Here is a 17,107-nt window from a genome sequence, read left to right as displayed (position 1 = left end):
ATAAATTTTGCTTTATAATAAAACTTTTAACTCATCTTGTCTTGTGTTTAAATTCTTTCTCTGTTCATAAGAACCTAGAAACATGAGGTAGAAGTGACAATCTTGTCTGTCTATCTCTAAGACCTCTCCAGCAACACCCCAATATCCCTAAAAGAACAAGACACTGGGTACATTCATCTCTCTGCTTCTGGGTGGATGTGATATGATCAGCTACTTTTAGGCCCTGGTACTGAGACTTCTCCGTGGTGGACTGTGACCTAGAACTGTAAGCCAGATAAACACCCTTCTTCTCCAAGTTGCTTTTAGTCAGAGTGTTTTATCATAGCGGAGGAAATGAAGCCAGAACAGAGCCCTGATCTCCAGTACGATGTTTTGAAGATGGACCATTGATGAGAGCAGCCACCGTGGATGGGATTAGTGATAAGATGCACTGGTAAGTTTTTCTGCCCTTTCTCCTTGTGTTGACACATAGAGAAGGCAGCTTCATGGCCCAGCAAGTGCGTCTTCCCCAGATATCGAATCTGCTAGTACCTTGGTCATGGACTCCAGTTTCAGACCCCACAGAATATAATTTCTGTTGTTTAATCCACCCAGCCTGCCTTGTTCTAACTGAGTAAATTTAATAACCAGCCAACAAACATACATGTCCTAGTGTGAAAAAAAAGGATGTATCCTTCTGATAAGTATATACATGTTCAGAGAAATCTGGCCTGGGATGTTGCTTGTTGTGGAGATGCTCCATCTCCCCTAATGGAGCAGATGGTTTCTGGAGTACTATTCGAAAGAGTTTTCTCTGTCCTGGCAGGTGGCAACAATAACTTCTCAAGAATATGAAAAGAACAAAAATTTTGGGGTTGTTTTCCCTCATAGATAACAGGAAACAGTTGGTGACTTTGGTGTACTGACAAGTAACCTTGGGAAACTTTAGCACCCTGCACACTTGGGTACATGCACACTTGGGCTGGAGCTAAAGGAGGCATTTCAAATCACTAACGAAACTATGGTTTAGTCAATAACGGCATTCAAATACTTAGTCATTCATCAAATAAAGTAAGCTAGATCCTTGTCTAGCACCATACACAAAGGTATTTCAAGTGAACAGACATGAAAATTGAACAAAATAATTATGAGGATCATTGTGTTTGGCTCTGCCTTTGTTTGCCTTGCATATTTTAGGCAATGCGGGTAATAGGTACAAGACAAAAGAATTGCAATGGAACATTGGAGAAAGGTTTTCTTGTTTCTAGCAAAGAGACAAGGGGAATCACAGACCTTTCTGCTTATCTGAACTTGCTGGGAGTCTGTGTGCAAAGCCTGTAGGTGCCGATAAATGAGGAGAGCTGAGAAATACCAAACCCTGGCAGGGCTCTCCTTGCGAGTTAATTTCAGCTTTGCACGGTGAAGAGAAAGTTGTTTAACAGTCGTGCCAACAGGATTTTTTAAAGTAATCTAATCATCCTTTTTAATTCTTGTTCCCTTAAATCTCATTTCCTTTTGTTTATATCCACCCACACATTCCTACCAGCCTTTAATTATAATCTTTTGATATTACTTTAAATCACCTTAGATGAGCAGTCATCGGATTGCTGAGTTGGCTTTTACTCCAACCAAGAGCCTCTGCCCACTATCAAAGGGACGTAAAAGTGCTGGCACTGGACGCCATAACTGCTATGCCTAGAGCCACGCTGCCATCTTGCTTCCTGCCCTGTTTCCCTGCCTATTTTCTTTGTTATACTTCTGCTATTTTCTTTGCTTGTATCTTTTGATTTATTTGGAAGCTAGACCTCTGTTTCACTTCCACGAATGCTGACTAAATTATAAACAGCTTCTGAAATTCCAATATACCAGCCAGGATTCAGTCAGGAAAACGACTATCAAATTATTCCAAGACTGACAGATTTAGTATAGGAACTGGGCTGGCACACACTGCGGAAGGGCAGAGTTGAAGAGGTTACCAAATGCATCATCATCATCTGAGCCAGCAGGTCGGAAGCAGGTGATTCGAGGGTGTCTGGGAAGCGGATGAGATCACACAACCCAGTTCTCTAGGCACGGTGTCTCACAATTGTGACTTCTCTCCTAGCTGAAGGCTAGCCACCACAGTGCACCATAGAGAGTTGACAAGAGATGACCGGAAGGGCATATTTCATGTTTTATTATGACATAAACACTAACTTACCCTCTGTGGTGGTTTGAACAAGAATGGCCCTCATAGGTATATAGCTTCCAGTACTTGGTCCCCATTGGTGAAACTAATTGGGAAAGATTAGGAAGAGTGGAGGTACAGCCTTATTGGAGAAGGTTTGTCTCTGGGGGTGGGCTTCGAGGTTTCAAAAGACTAAGTGCCATTCCCAATGTCCTCTTTGTTTCCTACTTGCTATTCAAGATGTAAGCTCTCAGCTGCTGTTCCATGCCTGGCACTTGGAACCCCGACTCCGCGATCATGGACTCCAACCTGTAGTAAGCTTTCTTGTCAGATTATCTTTGGATCGCTAGCCCAAAATAATGATATGGAGACTTCTTATTAATTATGAACACTTGGCCTTTAGCTTATGTTTGTTTCCAACTAGCTCTTAGAACTTAATTAACCCATGTTTTTAAATTGGCATTCTATGACATGAATTTTTTTTTACCTCTCCATCATTCTGTATGTCCAACTTGGTAGGCATCTAGCTGGCATCTCCATGTGCCTTGATTCATCTCTTCTTCCTCTCTCTCCCTGTTAATCCTGTCTATTATTCCTGCCTCTCTACTGGTCATTCAGCTCTTTATTATATCAACCAGAAGGCGTCTTAGGCAGAGACACATCTTGACAGTGTACAAAAAGATTATTATCCCACAGCACCAACCCTCTGAAACCACAAGCCCCAAATAAACTCTTTCTTCTGGACGTTGCCTTGGTCAAGGTGTCTTACCACAGCCATGGTAAGGTTACAAATCTGCCCTGCTGGGGGAGAAGTGAGGAAGGAAATGCTTGTGTTTCCCTGTCATCTTAGCTGAACAACTTGAAATACAATTGTCTATTTCACTTTGTATTTTATCCTCTCAAGCTGATAACCAGATGTATGGAAATGTGGGTGTAATTAGTTTGAGTGCTCTAGCCCTCCCATAGCTACTGTTTCCCTTCCAGCACCAACGATTCAAAAGTTAAATAGGAAATTGCAGAATAAACAAACTGATCAAGTCTTGAGCTGTGGAGTATTTTGAGTGGTCTGATGAAATCGTGTGCTGTTCTCTCTGGGACCTCATCCCTTTGTCCGGCATCATCCACACTGTATAAGCTACCAGTCTTATATGGTATGGAGACAAAATGTCTTTCAGATGGTGCATGTTAAAGGTTTGAGACTTAACACGGCATATTCAGAGCTGGGGCTCTTGGGAAAGGGATTGGATCAGAGCCCTCTCTGACCTAGTCAATGAACCAAGTCAGTAGGAGACTCATAAAATGATGGCATTATTGGATGTGGCAGGAATCTTTGAAGGTGGGGCTGAGTTAGAGGAATTATGTCACAGAAGCCCGAAGATTTCTTTTCTTAGTTGCTGTGATAAAATACCCCAGCCAAAAGGATTTGAGGAAGTAAGGGTTTATTTTGGCTTACAGCTCTAGGGGGATAAGGCCATCAGAACAAGGAAGAAATGACAATAAGAAGGCATGAGGACAGAGCAGGAAGCTAGCCGATCACATGGCAGCTACACACAGGAAGCAGAGAGAAATGAACAGGAAGTTGGACCAGGCTGTAAACCTCAAAAGCCACGCCCACTGACACACTTCCTCCATCAAGGCTCCACTTCCTAAAGGTTCTATAAGTTTCCCAAACAGTACCACTAACTTTAGACCAACTACTTGAAGACCTGAGCATGTAGGGGCCATTGAAACCACAACAGAGGTATCTTGTCCCTGTCCTTTCCCTCTTTCTCCTGTGCTGCTCAGCATTTGTGGAGGGAACCATCTCTCCTGCCGGGTCCTCCAGTTTCACAATGTTCCACCTCACCTGAGGTCCAGAGGAAGGAAGCCAGCTGACCTTGGACCGAAGCCTCCGAAAACGTCTCCAAGTAAGCCTTTCCTGCTCTAAGTTAGCCTTTCTCAAAGTCTAGTTTCCACAAGTCAGAGTCCTAAAGAGTTCCCATGGGGCCTAGCGGGTCAGGGAATACAGTCTGAAAGAACGTGGGTAACCCATAATAGACTTACGGAGCTATTGGCATGAAGATTCTAGAGTCACACACTTTCTGAGATAATTGTCGTGACTTAGAATTGTGCCTGGTAGCCACCGAATGACCATCTTGGTTATCAGGTCCCAGTGTCTCAATGCTTATATTCAGGCAACCTACATTTAAAAATTATTTTTACATTTATTGTTTTCAGAGGGTAACTGGGCCACACTCTGTGTGTGTGTGTGTGTGCATGTGTGGGTGTGGGTGTGTGTGTGTAAGTCAGAGGAAAACTGGGGGAGTCCATTCTCTCCTTCTACCATGTAAGCTCTGGGGACACTCAAGAAAGACCATAGAGTGCGTCTTTTAGGTGGAAAGTAAAGGTTCTATAATAAAATGTTTGGGGGGCCGGGGGTGAGTGCTTGCATGACGTGCCTGAAGCCGTCCCGACACTGCCTAAATTAGTTGTGGTATCCCGCACTGTGACCCTTCGCTGGGGGCAGGGAGTGGAGGCTTAAGGTCAAGGCTTTTGCAACTGTTGATTATCTTGACTAAAAACACAATGGACACACACACACACACAAACACACACACACTCGGGTTGATTTTACTAAAAAGAAAGCAAAGAGGCCATCGGGGTGCGCAGGTCTCAGGATGACTCGAACCATGGAACCGCTGGCAAGGAAGATCTTTAAAGGAGTTTTAGCAGCTGAACTTGTGAGTGTTTTTGGAGCTTATTTTTTGTTTAAAAAGATGAACTCGAGCCAAGATTTCAGGCAAACAAAGAGCAAAACATTCCCCTTCATCTTGGAAGTTTATTACAAATCCATTGAACAGTCTGGAATGTATGGAGTGAGAAAGACCAAGAAAAGTGGTTGGATAGCAAGAATTAAGGATTTGGTTGCTGTTCAGGATTTATCCTCAGAAGAAACCAACACTATTGCTCAGGATTAAAATTCCACAGGTGACACCGATGGAGTTCGTAATATGTGAACCAAACTATACATTATAATTCAGGTCTTATTCTTTGGTCTTGAAAAGCTGACTGACAATATGTTTATTGGACTATCAATAAATGTTTATGCTACTGAAAATAAAATATCTAATAAAACTCAAAAAAAAAAAAGAAAGAAAGCAAGGAGGAGGGAGGTGGAAGGGAGGGGAAAGGAAGGGATAGATCTTGGGGTCTTTTCTCCATATTTGCTATTTTTTAATTTTGAGAAGTCATTTTCAATTCTGTGCTGTCACTAGTTTAGTGGGCTGCATTCTCAAAGCCGGGTTCCTGTCTAGTGGGCTACTAAGACAATCACTTCTCAAAGCATTTTGACTGCCTGCTTCTTACAGTCTACTTGAAGCCGGGCGTGGTGATGCATGCCTTTAATCCCTGCACTCTGAAGGCAGAGGCAGGAGGACTGAGCAATTTAAAGGGAAGCACAATGACTTCCATGCCAGCCAGGGCTAGATTGCAGGACTCTGTCTCAAAAAAGGGTGGGGAGTGTAGTTCAAAAGGAGAGAATTGATTTTTTACTCCAGACTGCTGGTCCCTTTTCCCTCTCTGGTTAAAGTATGCTTTCTCGGGAGTCTAGAGAGCTTTCTCTTTCAGCCATCCTGCTGGAGTGGGGGCTTCCAGCTCTTGTCCTGAGTGTAATCCACCTAATTTCAGGCTGGAAAGAGAAGAGACTGGAAGGTTTCTGCTCAGTGGATGAATAAGTGTTCTGTAAAAACAGCACAAGGACATGTAACCTCCTTCGAGGCCTCTTGGGCTCAGTTAAAGATGAACGCATGGGGCGAAGGCCCTCTATGAAACGCGTAACCGGTCAACTCCCAGGAAGAAATCAAAGTCTCTTGGGTGATTAAAGCTAGAAATCGTGAGACATTCCAGTGGGGTGTTGCAAAATTGCTGAAGTTTCCTGGTCTTAAGAGGGCAGATGTCAGTTCAGAGTCACCCTGAGAATGTTACTGCATCTCCCCCAGTCTGGAGGCTGCACAAGTCTTGCTCATAAAAGGCTCGGACAGCCCGGAGCAGCCTTGTGTCCAAACTCTGGAGTCAAATGTGGAAGAGATGGGATTATTCTGCAAGCAATGTATGGCCACTTATTCATTCTCCTAGACACAGGAAAAAGACAAATGGGATTTAAAAACAAAAGTGGGACTAATTTCCAGGCAGGGACTGAGCCAAGAAAGAGGCCGGGGTCCTCCCCTTTACCCAGAGCACCCTTCAGCCTTGGCATTCCACGTCTTGAATCAGAGCCATTGTCTGGATCTCTTGCAAACACTGCCTCCATTGTGATTCCGCAGGGACACAGCTCCATAAGTACTGCTTTCTACACGCCCGGGGCTCCTTTGAATTTATCCCATTGAGTTGTGACTCGGGCACTCAGCCAGCAGGGCCTCCAACCAGGGTGGTGCCTGGGGATTTGTGCTGATTTATTGCATAACCCTGCCAGGTAAATCACTTTGCCATCCCATGGGAAATGTCAAGTCAGGGGCAAAGTGTGGGTGCTCCCTGAGTGAATTCAGGGTTTGGGTAAGAAAACACGATTACCAAAACTTTCATCCTTATTTATGGTTGTCTTCATGGCTGCTTGATTGGACTCAGACTGCCTGGAAAGTTCTAGAAAAATTCTAAAGTTCCACAAGTCAAATGTCCTAAAGAATTCTCATGGAGTCTAGGGGATGAGGTAGTTCAACTTGAACCAAATGAAGGTGACCCCCCAAATGTCTCAGATTTCTAGAAATCCAAGTCCTAAGCTTTATTTCTGGGTATTCTGAACCACACAACTGAAGTTGTGACTAGAAATTGACTTTTTTTATATTTATTTTTTGCATTTCAAGTGTTTTTAACACAAAGAGGTCACATAACAAGCTACAAAAAAAACAAACAAAATACCCCCAACAAATAAAACACACATACATACAGCATACAGCATACACACACACACACACACACACACCAGCAATCTTGGCCTAGCAATATAGCTTTGTGGTAGAGCATCTCTTTGACATGCTAAACATACAGATGAGGTCCTATGTTCTATCAGAACAAAACACACACTGGTTATTGAATACTGGCAAAGTGAGCATTTAAATGGCTCTGCTGTGCTAAGTAGCCAAACCAGAGTGGGATCTCAGAACTCCAGAAGGTTCTAAGCATTCTCCTTCCACTGCCTGAACACTTACATCTAACCAGACTTTCTCATCCTTTCAGCACCTGTGTTATTGTTGGTGTAGGTGGGGCTGTGCTGGAGGTCAATCAAGGGCAGTACCAAGTTAAGGATGGGGTCAGACCGCTGAGCTCAGTTGGGAAGCCCCAGTGACAGAGACAGAGTATTTTAATATTAGTCAGTATCTGTCTGGCCACCTCCTCCAAAGGAAACTAACTACCCACCTGCCACCCACCACCCTCACTTCCAGGTGGCCTTACTGAGAACCACAAGAAGGTACTTCCCTAGTCTGATTAGAACAGGGATGGGCTGAAACCAAGATAGCCAATTGTCAGATGAAATGGGGCATGAAGCAGCATGAGAGCCGGGCCAATCAGATTACCTCTGCTGGGAAGGAGGGATTGGGAAACCTGGAGCACTCACGCTGGTTATCAGAAGGTTGCCACAGTTTATTTTGAGGTCGGTTGGGAGACTGGGGAAGTCACAACGAACCAACAGGAAGGAAAGAGTCCTGGCCAGTGGGGAGAAGAAATCTGAGCAGCTACAGAGACAAACGAAAATGTTGAGAAATTCTGATAATGAGGATATTTGCAGCACAAGGCAGAATTAGAATACCAATGCCCAGTCTTCTGTGAGCAAGCTCACGGAGCTCTCTAGTCTCGGCGATGGGATGTTCAGAAAAGACATAACCACCGTGTTCAATGAGCCCACACAGTATGCAGCATGCTTGTGGTTTTGCGGACTTTTTTATATTCACAAGCACACTAAAATACCTATTTTAACAAAGCAGGAACATCGAGGGGACTATCTAGCCCTGATCTGTCCAATCTAGAAACCTTTGTGGGTTATTGGACACTTGAGGTTAAGTGCAAATTGAGACATGCTGTTTCAGTAGCATGCCATAGAGTACAATAATCCAAGTATCTCAATCACGTGTATTTGATAACATGTTGAGATGATGATGCATTGGTATCATTCAGGGCTTTTCTTCATCCTTCGGACAGTGCTGGTCTAGCCTGGTGGCTTATGAGACAGAAAGCATTGACACATGACGGGAAGAAAAGCTCGAGCTTCCATGGCCCAAGCCCTTCTTACCTCCTCCAATCTTCACACTGGAAAAGAAACGTAGCAGATATTGGCAGAGTGCACTGTGGTCAGCTCTTACACAGCCTCTATAACCCTTCCCCTGCACGATGAAACATCTCTCGATTCCTGCCATGACGTGAAGCCCTGTTTCCCTTGAGGCCGTGTTGGCCTTCTGACCTACAGCGACCAATCGAATGAGATGGAAGAGATACTGTGCCTATTTTGGCTGTAGCCTGTAAGAAGCCTGGTAGCTTCTATCTTTGCTTTTGGATCCTAAGTACCAGGCTTTGAGGAAGCTTTGTCTAGACCAGTAAAGAGAATGAGAGAGAGGCTATGCGGAGGAGCGTGTGAGTGCCGGACGTGTGAGTGTGGCCCTTTAATACAGCCGAAGTAGCTTACAACACCGCCTAATGTGTGACCCCACCAGAGGCCATGCAGGGCAGCTCGAAGGGCAGAGTCACAAGACGTGGTGTACGGCTGCTACAAATCGCTGAGTTCAGTATATGCGGCGTGGAGATCAGGCTGTGCCCTAAGCTCCTGGCCTGCTCTAAGTGTGTGAAACGGTGGCTTTGAGGCTGGGCCCTGCCCTGGAGAACTCCACTTTGCAAAGCGCAGTTGGCTCCACTTTGAGGGTGAATACGGAGGGAGGATGACTCTGCATTGCGATTGTGTCGTAGACACCACCACCTTCCCAGCACAGACTGAAGCACAGCCTGATGGTGACTCAATCCTACAAGTAAATTACCAACGCATGGACCCACCATGATATATTAAAACCATGTGAGAGGACTCAGACTAACAGGGTACAACACCCTCACCCAGTCTTTAAAAGAATCCACACCAACACTGACGGCGTTGCTATCTAGCTACCTGGTGCCTGTGGACCAAGTGACCAACAGGCCGAGAACTCCCAGCTCTTCCAGGACGTCTGCTTAACCTGGTACTCACCATGTAAGTGGCCCACTTGGACTGCATCTACCACCTATCCGCCCATTCATTATCCATATATTGTTCCGCGTCTCACTGCACCCAACAGACAGATTTCATTCCGGAGCGGCCTGCCTCTCCAGCCGGGTTCTCTAATGTCTTCTATAACCCTCTACAGTGACTCTCTTTGCACAGGTGTCAGCTCTCTGCCTCCAGTAGGGCCTCTCGGAACACTGGTTCCCCTTTAACCCTTTTGTATCTATTATTAAATGTCATAGATTGTGTGGTCTGATCATTAAGATTAATGATTAAGATTGGAATAAGAAGAATAGTTAACGAGCGTGCTTTCAAGGGAAGTTGGGGTGGGCAGTAAACTGCAGCCAGCACAGCCGGCACAGTGTGTGGATTCACTTTTACTCAACAAAATCTGACTTTGTAGGAAGACATAAATATCTTCATGTCTGCAAGTCTGACAAACCGTGCTCATGACACACAAAAATATGTTCAAAACTGTGAGTAGAAAGGTCTTGGGGGATGATAACATAACTGAGGCTGTGGCCCTCGAGGGTCTTAAAATCTCCGGAAGGGGCTATCCATGTCTATAAAAACAGCTCCAGCGTGGGAACTGGAGCCCCAGGGACAGGGGTGGGCTTTTCTTCCTCTTTCCGTGTGTGTGTGTGTGTGTGTGTGTGTATGTGTGTGTGTGTGTGTGTGTGTGTGTGTGTAAGAGAGAGACAGACTGGGGGGGACACACACGTGTATGTGTCTGCATGTGGAGGTTCCAGGTTGATGTTGGAAATCATCCTTTATTACTTTGTTACCTTATGCATTAGGAGAAGGTCTGCCATTCATACCCAGGGCTTGCCAATAGTACTAGCCTGGCTAGCTAGCTAGCTCTGAGGTCCCTTGCCGCCATTGTCAAAGGCTGAAACTACAGGAGCGCTGCAGTGCCCACCTTTTTACACAGTTCAGGGATTCAAGCTCTGGTCTTCAAGTTTGTGCAGCAAGTGTTTAAATTCCAGAGCCATCTTCCCAGCCCTAACAAGGGCTTTAAGTTTAATATCGTGCTAGTTATTGAGGGGCTTCCCCAGGACTTCATGCCCATCCCTGCTGGTTAAGTATTAGAGAGCATGTATTTGCTCTACTACCTCAGCTCTCTCTCTGTCTCTCTGTCTCTGTCTCTGTCTCTCTCTCTTTCTCTCTCTCTTGTATTTGTTCTACTACCCCAGATCTCTCTCTCTCTCTCTCTCTCTCTCTCTCTCTCTCTCTCTCTCTCTCTCTGTATGTCTCTCTCTCTCTCTCTTTCTCTCTCTCTCAGAGCAGTATCTCACCACATAGCCTAAGCTGGTCCCAAACTTTCAGCCCTCCTGACTCAGCCTCCCAAGTGCTGGAATTCAGGCCTGTACCACAATTTTGGCCCTTGAGGTCCTTTTCCAATGGGGAGGGAGGGCAGCACTCCAGCAATACTACTTACTTCCTCCTTAAAGGACCATGGGAACGGGTGTCACTTCCAGCCTCTTACAGGAAGAGAAAAAATGAGAATCCACACAAACACCGAATGTCTCTGTTCTCAGGGCCAGATTTCAGACACCCCCTAAAGCCTATGGGGGAGTCCAGGCTCACTTTGCCCCATCTTTTCTCTTTGGGTCGACATGAAGGGTTCTCCGGGCAGCTTTCTTTCCTGTGGTCCCCTGACCTCAGCCATCCTGACTCTGCAGGTTCCCTTTTGTCTCTTCTGGGCCATTTGCATCTTGGAGGCCTTCTGGTTTGGGGATTCCCACTTCAGAGAGCCTCATTTACATTTCCTCATAATAGTGAGCCGTTCACAGGCTGATGAGATACAATCGCCAAACAGTGCGTGATTCATCTGGAAAACCAGCCCTCCAAGGTTTGGGGCTTGGCATTCCCAAGAACTCTGAAGATACTGGCATTGGCACTGTGGACTACCATTGACAGCGGAGGCAGAGCAAGGACACCAAGAGAAACTCAAACCTGACTAGGGTAGCCCTCTGCCATGGCCGCTCAAGGGTTACCCAACAAATGCCAATCACGGATGCAGAGAGGGTTTATCCAAAGAGAAAGAACTTATTCATGAGGCAGCCAAGCACAGTGAGAGCCCCAAAAGAATCTGTCTGTTGAGGATAGACTTAGGGGTGTTTATGGGAAAAGGAAGCGGGGCAGTATGGGTGTGGAGGAGGGTGATTGGACTCTAGGAGCTGTGAGGAGTGGAGATGATACTTGCAGTGAAAATTCAAGGCTCGTCACAGGTTGCATGCTGGGGGACACGGCAGCACAGTGCACTCCGAAAGGAGTGGGGATGGCGTTTCAGACCTCTTACTTCACACAGTCGGCCATCTGACACACACCCCAGTCCAAGGGAGGGGCTGGTGACTTGAATATATTTAAATTACCTTCAGATTCTTGTAAAACAACCGGAACAATTGTTGCATCAGAGGAGAAGCTAAGGAGGTATATTGATAAACTATGTTGTTTAAAAATAGAAAAAAAAAACGAAAAAACTCATAAATTCAGGTAACTAAAGGCAAGAGAAGCTAGAAAGTATCTTCAAGTTTGCCCTCAGTTGCAAGTGTCTCGTTAACAAGCCAGGGAGAACTGCTCATGGTGGCAGGAGGATCATTGCAAACTGAAGATCAATCTGGTCTCTTGAGCAAGTTTCAAGCTAGCCAAGGCTACAGAGTGAGACTTTGCCTCACATAACAAAAACAAACTTGAATCATACTCCCAGAAAAGCCCAAGGGAGAAAGGTTTGCATTGCTAAACCAAGCCTACATAGTTAGGTAACTTTTTAGGTTGTAAATAGAGCCAGTGTGAGACAAAAAAAAAAAAAAAAAAAGGCAAAGTCAAAATTACCCTGCAACATCTTTTAATGCCACATAACATTTGACCAACAAAGGGTCACATTAGTGAGGATGATCGGGTAAGATTATAAGGCCAGCTGGTGACATCATAATACACAGGTCATTGATTGTGGGTTGCTGGTGTGAACAAACCTTCCGAGTAGCTAGTGACATTCAAGCACAACAATACAATTATGCACAGTGCCTGATGCTTGACAACCAGAGTGAACAATCATACGACCGGGTTTTTTCTTGCTGTTTGCTGTACTACACATGTCATCATTACGTTAGAGTGGATTCCTATTTATTAGATATACAGTCAGAGTAAACAGGTCTACAGCCACTTTATGTCTCGTGTGTATGTCTTGAGATCGCATCCACTGACTGTCCTACACATCTAGGTTCGTGGAAGCACGCTCTATAATGTTCACACAAACTATGCGGTCTCTAGTGACACCTCTCTCAGAGAGTGTCCCTGTGCTAAGCAACACACGAATGTGGAGTAGACACTGAGGCGTGCTTATGATCCTGGATAGCAGGTCTTAGAGTCATTGAAAGTTTAAGAGAAACAAGCACGAGGGAAAAACAAACAGCAAACGGGTCTTACAGGCGTCTCTTCTCAGATCCTCTGCCTTTAAGATAGCTGGGGCCTCCACGGCCATGGTTATTAGTTATTCTTCACGTGTGCCTGGAGGGTAAGGACGCTGGGTAGAGAAGAGTAACACAAACAGCCGACATTGTGATGGACACTCTTCTAGCTGCATTCTCTTTATTGTGCAGTTAGGGTTGGCAATCCCTGAGAACTGGGGAGATGGCTTAGTTAATAAAGTGCTCAAAGTTCAAAGCATGAGGATCCGAGTACTCAGAGTCCCAGAACCCCAGAACCTGCACAGAATGCCAGGTGTGGTAGTGTGAGCGTGTAATCCCAGAACTGGAAAAGGGAGGACAGGTAGGTCACTGGGGCTCACTGGCCAGGCAGTCCAGCCTAGTCTGGAGCCGAAGGTCCCTGAGAGACCCTGCCTCAGAAAACAAGGTGGACAGACCTTAAGAACGACACTTGAGGTTGGCCTCTGTCCTCTGTGCACACACATATGAGCACCTGCATCTCTACGTGAACATGTAACCATGCTGTACAAATATCAGAGGGACAGTGGGAGGAAGGAAGAGAGGAAGCAGAGCAAAGAGGAAGGAAGGAGGGAGGAGTCAAGGCTGGCATCTTTGTTGGGGCTCAAAGAAGAACACAGGCAAACTATGGTGCTTGGTAGTACTCTGAACAACGTGACTTACAAGAAATGCAAAGTTTGCAGAAGCAGACTGACAACCAAGCCGGTCTAGTTCTACCTGCTTTTGTCCCTGTCCCCAGGTGCAGAGAGAAAGGTTTTCTGCAGCATCCCCCAACTTCCAAAGACTAGGCCTGCCAAACCGGAAACAATAGCCCCTTGTCCCTTCCCTGGGCTTTCATTAGCTAAACTCATATCACAGGAAGAAAGAAGCCTGCCACCCGCCTAGGTAGACGGTCCTCCCGTGCTGTCTGTCAGCGCTGTTTCAGCAAATCGTTTACAAAGGTTGTCTGTTCCTCTGACCAAGGCTTTGTCCAAGGCCATTGTTCTCCAAATTCATTGAACTCTCCTAAAAATCATTTCAACTCCTCCCAAATTATGAAAATCTTCTGTCTTCTTCACTTCCTATAGGTACAAAAATAAATAAATAGAGTTAATAAAACCTCTATAAGCTTTTGCATTATACAGGATTGGGGTGCTACACTGTGGTCACCGCCATGCAAAGTCATATGTTTGTGTGTCTTTTCTTCAGCTGATCTCCTTGGCAATATATTCAATAAACTCAATAAACCTTCAGAGAGCAAAGGAGACATTTTCCTTTGCCCTTGAGGTTGGCTAGGTAGACATAGGGAAAATGGAAGAAAACTACTTGGTACTAGCAGCTGATGTGACCACAGAGTTGTATTCCATACACCAAGATGTCATGCGACCTATCAAACATTGATGGAACAAGAATACTTAGAACTGGATGACAGGACTGACCACCAAGAGCTCTGCCTTTGCTTTGTTATAATGTCATTCCCACACCATTAATCTTGCAAAGTTTCTTGCTCCCACCATGCATCTGACATTATGACACATCTACAAACTTCATATAAGGAAAAAAGGCAGCAGGGGTGGGGGTGGGAGTTGGCGACCCTAGTCTGGGAAAATACTGACCCAGTATTTTCAAATTCCCCACCTAACTCAGTAATTCCCCTGCCCTAGTTTGTTCTCTGCTGCTGAGATGAAGACCATGACCAAAGCGACTTGGGGAGAAAGGGTTTATTTCGTCTTTCAATTTACTTAGCCCATCATGAAGAGTCAGGGGAAAGAGGTCAAGGCAGGAATCTGGAGGCAGGAACTGAAGAAGAGAAAACGAAAGAACACTGCTTACTGGCTTACTCCCAATGGCTTGCTTGGCTTGATTTCTTATACAACCCAAGACTACCTGCCTTGGGGTGGTGTTGCCCACAGTTGAACTGGGGCCTCCCACATCAATCATTAAGAAAACGCCTTATAGACTTGTTTATAGGTCAATCTAATGGAAGTATTTTCTCCATTGGGTTTACCTGCTTCCCTCATGATCCTAGCTGTAGCAAGTTGATAAAAAAGTAACCAGCGCCGGGCGATGGTGGCGCACGCCTTTAATCCCAGCACTCGGGAGGCAAAGGCAGGTGGATCTCTGTGAGTTCGAGACCAGCCTGGTCTACAGAGCTAGTTCCAGGACAGGCTCCAAAGCCACAGAGAAACCCTGTCTTGAAAAACAAAAAAAACAAAAAACAAACAAAAGTAACCAGCACATCTCCCTCCATTAAAGTTTGACCAAAAGATGTTTTGTCAAGTCCTGCGGAAGGCTGCTCTTTCCAGAAGCCCACCTTTACTTCTTGTATAAATGTTGCTTTGTAGTAAAACTTTCAACTTGTCTTGTGTTTAAATTCTTTCTCTGTCCATAAGAACCTAGAAACACTACGTAGAAGTGAAATCTTGTCTCTCTATCTCTAAGATCTCCCCAGTCTTCAGATTCTAGCAATACCGCAAAATTCTTCAAACAATTAGCAGGTTAACTGGAGAAAAGCATAATGGGTTATTCGGTCACGGTTCCATGTGATGTGAGAGCATTCAGGTCAAATGTCTAGAGACCTGGGCTGAACTATCCATCTTTATGCTTGGGTTTGAGGAAATATGGACAGTCATGCAGGAGTCTGATTGAACAGGAAGAGGTTCGATCCACTAGTAATCCCAGGAAGGCCCACCCAGACTCTTTTTGGCATCTACTCTTCTTGGTATTGGACAGGACTCTCTAGGGAATGGGGATTTTGAGACCTACAATCAAATAAAGCCCGAGACTTTCCATGGTGAGTTCATGTATATAAAAACAGAGGGGATTGGTCATTGTGGCTGGCTTGAGGAAAGAGGTTCTGGTTTTCATGACTTCTTTTGGTGAGGAAAGCATCTCGCGTCTAAACTTGGAGTGGAGTGAGGAATGACAGACAAGTGGGCAGGAGGGCTGAGAACCCTTGGTTTCGGAGGCCTTCATATGGGGTATCATCAATGTCTGAGCCTAAACGATTAGAGAAACTTACTGCTCATGCATAGATGTACACATACCTGCAAGAGCGTCTTTGGAGGTTGGAAGACAGCTTTGACAAGGCAGTTCTCTCCTTCCACCGTGTGAGCTCCAGGGATTGGTCAGGCTTGGTAACAAGCACCTTCAACCACTGAGCCATCTCCCCAAAGACGACTGGCTGTTAACAACAGAGGGGGACACTGCGTAATTTTTACAAGCTCCCATACTTTCTGTCTGCCCCCCCTAAAAGCCCATTTGTTTCTCCATGGACATCTTGTCACTGCCTCTTTCTGTGTTATGTCAGTACATGACCGTTTCCCCTAGCTCCTCAGCCAGCCATGCGCCCTCATTATGTGATGGTAAGTTTTTCTCCCAGACGGGTACTGTAGATGTCGGTACATGGAACTGACACAGATAACGAAGACTCAAGTGGAAGGTACCATGTGTGCTCAGGAACAGAGGAAAGAGAACACAGGGAAGTGTGGGGGAAGGTTCTGTGGCTGGGAGAAAGGGAGAGAGGAATCAGGTATAAGAATTTAAAACCAGGTGACCAACTAGAGCCAGGTCAAAGAATGGCCACAGAACTCTCGAAAGCTGGACAAGTCCTTGTGACGTCACGATACATAGTCAGCCTGCTGTACACATAAATTCTGCATTCATGGATTCAACCAACACAGATGGACACTATTTGGGAATACAATAAAAGGAGTTACATCTTGGACTGAAGCGATGGCTCAGAACGGGAGCACTTGATTCAGAGAACCCGACTTCCATTGCCAGTGCCTGATTTGGCGGCTCCCAGCCCCCTGTATCACGAGTTCAGGAGGGATCCGTCCTCCTCCTCTGGCCTCTGAAGGTGCCTGTGCACATTTGGCAGACACATACATAAATAGAAATAGATATTTTAAAACCGTTGCATTTGGACTCAGCACATCTTGGCCAGTGTTTCCTAAATATACGTAGAATAACCAATTGCACAGCATCTCTGATGATATGTAAGTGACTCACAGGCAACTTAAAGCACACCAGAGGACATGTACAGGTTATATGCAAATACTCTGATCTTAACATAACTGGTTCGGGCATCTCCGGATTTCAGTGTTCTCGGAGATCCTGGAAACAATCCCGGCTCCCACCTATGCAGCCCTCCTCCACTCCCAGCCCCTAGTCAGATACAGAGCTATTTCCGTTTTTGTCTGTTTTTGTTTGCTTGTTTTTTGTTTGTTTGTTTTTACCTGACTCAGGGCTCTGTTAGACTTAACACAAGAAACATCCCCTTTGCTAAACTATTTGCATGTTTTGTTTTTGATTTGG

At 45.3% G+C, this 17,107-nt stretch overlaps 1 pseudogene; it reads left to right on the top strand.

The window, feature by feature from the left end:
• The first annotated feature begins 4,784 nt into the window (after positions 1-4,784).
• On the top strand, positions 4,785-5,160 carry LOC126490752 (protein CEBPZOS-like; annotated as a pseudogene).
• Positions 5,161-17,107: the final 11,947 nt, after the last annotated feature.

Source organism: Alexandromys fortis, unplaced genomic scaffold (genome assembly GCF_014885135.2).
Source record: "Alexandromys fortis isolate MF-2015 unplaced genomic scaffold, M_Fortis_MF-2015_v1.1 scaffold_250, whole genome shotgun sequence".
Classification (NCBI taxonomy): domain Eukaryota; kingdom Metazoa; phylum Chordata; class Mammalia; order Rodentia; family Cricetidae; genus Alexandromys; species Alexandromys fortis.
This window is presented reverse-complemented; position numbering and strand designations above follow the sequence as displayed.